The sequence below is a fragment of the Bidens hawaiensis genome, unplaced genomic scaffold (genome assembly GCF_021521415.1).
Source record: "Bidens hawaiensis isolate Kalapana, Puna unplaced genomic scaffold, B.hawaiensis_p1.1 tig00018415_1, whole genome shotgun sequence".
Lineage (NCBI taxonomy): Eukaryota > Viridiplantae > Streptophyta > Magnoliopsida > Asterales > Asteraceae > Bidens > Bidens hawaiensis.
In genome coordinates, this window is record NW_027492779.1 from 337,703 (window position 1) to 340,502 (window position 2,800).

The 2,800-nt window shown below is 39.2% G+C and overlaps 1 pseudogene; it reads left to right on the forward strand.

Annotated features, from left to right (window-relative positions):
• The first annotated feature begins 1,617 nt into the window (after positions 1 to 1,617).
• Positions 1,618 to 2,581, forward strand: LOC143555932 (putative carboxylesterase 12 pseudogene; annotated as a pseudogene).
• Positions 2,582 to 2,800: the final 219 nt, after the last annotated feature.

A 2,800-nucleotide genomic window follows, 5' to 3' on the forward strand; every position in this document is an offset into this window, starting at 1 on the left:
TTAGATATTGACACATATTATTATTTTTAGTGTTTTTTAGCTATGATATAAATTATATCGCGCCCTGACAAATTACGCTGTAGGTTGGGGTGCAACACACTCCGACTAGACTATATTGTTTTAACTGGGTTCACACTGATTTCAAATTAAGTGTGGCTTGGGAAATTGACGGGTGGATTGTAGAGCCACCCTTAAGTGTCGTAATTCGAGTTAAAACATGTGCGTCTATGTATTAATTCAAGGATTTGGATTACTACACTATGTTGTGTTAACGTATGTACAAATGAGGAGAAAAGGTTGCTCAAGTGTGTTCAGATGAAAAGGAACAAGAGAGTCAATGCGGGAAGTCAACAACCAAGAATTGATAAAGAAAAATGGAATTTTGAACTGGGTACGCTAGGGCTCTGCCGTAAAAAGCCACCGTAAACATACACTTTCCACCGTAAGAACTTCAGGGCTACCTAGCTTACGGTAGCCTCAGCATTTTAATGTCGGTTACAACTCGAAAAATGGGTTTTAAAGGACTTTTGGGTTCCATTCTTGGAGATTCCGAACTAGACAATTGGTGTGGGTGATTTTGGTGCCTTGGAACAATATTTTGGGTGTTTCTAATTGAAGATTAACATCATAATCTTGGATTACTTCGGATTAAACTTGGTATGATGATTTCAATTATGTGTGGCTAAAACTTCTAGTATTTCTCTTAGTTGTAAGGTTATTGCAATACTCTTTTTGTTTATTGTTCTTGCACTTGGATTGATTATCAAATCGTTTAGATTAATATAATCACGTTGTTTGTTTGATTGTTTGTAATTTGTCATATTGTTTAACCTAGTTTTATTCTATACGTTCTTGGTGTTGTTGACAATCGAGATTTAGTAGCAGAAATTAGGGTTAAGATTATATTGATTGATTACCAAGTAACGTCCTCGCGTTCTAGGAATCCGAGTACTTAGCTCTTGATTAATCACAAAAATTACACTTACACGAAATCAAGATATTATGATTTATCCATTGAACTTAAACAAAAGAGTTGCGTAATAACTGAACTCCAAGAGGAATGCTCATTTAATCAATTGTTTACAACCTTCGTTTCGTTTATTTAGTTTATAAAATCAAATCAAAACCAACTTGAGAATTATTTTTTTCTCATTTACATTTATAATAGCTAATTGTTGAGCTACTCTATTAACACATATTCCACAAACTCCTCGTGTTCGACACCCACTTAGCGCTATCTAGTTAGTTGTAATTTGTTTATTTTTGTGCGAGTCTTCGACCTCGTGTCAGAAATCCTCTGGGAAATCATACCACTAGCTGCCACTTGACAATCATTATGTCACCACAAAAATAGGCTCGGGATTTGAACTGCCAACATCGCAACACTTAACTCAAAACTATCATTATCATAATTCCCCAAAAGCGGCATAGGTGGTGATCGAACTTGAGTACCCACTAGAGAATCTAAGCCTCCTATCACTAGACCACATGTGGATATTTCTATAATTAGTTTATTTGATATAATATTTTCAATCAACAAAAAATAATAAAGTAATTGATTAATTAAAAAATATATACGATCCAATATAAATTGACTAAATCCCCACCCGCTTTCTCCAAATGGATCCATCATCACCCGATCAAATAATAATCAAAGAAATCCTCGGTTTAATCCGAGTCTACAAAACCGGCCGCTACCAAAAACTTGGCGGCACCGACACCGTTCCCGCCGGTCACGACCCTCTTTCCGGCGTCCAATTCAAAGACGTCGTTATCTCACCGGACACCCATCTCTCCGTCAGAATCTACATCCCCAAAACCCCAAACTCCAAACTCCCACTTGTAATATTCTTCCACGGTGGCGCCTTCATCATCGACACCGCCGCCTCTCCGGTCTACCACAACTTCTCAAACCTCATCTCATCGGAATCCAACGCCGTCGTGGTTTCAGTCGACTACCGGACGGCACCGGATCACCCAGTGCCAGCCTGCTTCGATGACTCATGGGAAGCTATTAAGTGGGTCGGGTTACACGCTTCCGGAAACGGGTCGGATCCATGGCTTAACGAATACCCGGATTTCGAAAACGTGGTTTTCACCGGAGACAGCGTCGGCGCCAATATCGCCCATCACATGGCAATCCGGGTCGGGTTGGAAGACCCGGACCCGGTTGGGAGAATAATAAATTTTAAGCTTAAAGGCATTATTATGCTCCACCCTTATTTTTGGGGGAAGGATCGGGTCGGAGTTGGATGATCATCCGTGGATTGCGTCAGTGAATGATATATGGATGTTTGTTAACCCGGGGACAAGTGGGTTGGATGACCCGTTGATTAACCCGGGGAAGGATCCGAGAGTGTCGGATCTTGGATGCTCCAGGGTACTTGTTTTTGTTGCTGAGAATGATTTTTTGAGGAATAGGGGTTTGTGCTATAGGGATATTTTGGTCAAAAGTGGGTGGATAGGAGATATAGAGGTCGTTGATGATAAAGGGGTAGGACATGTTTATTTTCTGTTTAGCCCTTCTGCTGAAAGTGCTTGTACTTTGCTTAGGAAAATTTGTACCTTCATCAATAACTAGATCTCATCATATGTTTCTAGGAAGATGATAAAATCTTCGTCAATCACGTTCTTTTTCATTGTTATTTTTCAATAAATTTAGGGATATGATATTCGTACACTCTTTAGTTATTTACATACCCTATATATGATCGTATAGGGGTTATACTATCGTATGGAAGCAACTTAAAAATGGGTGTGTATAAGTCAAAGGGTGTATGAATAATCAGATCCTAAATTT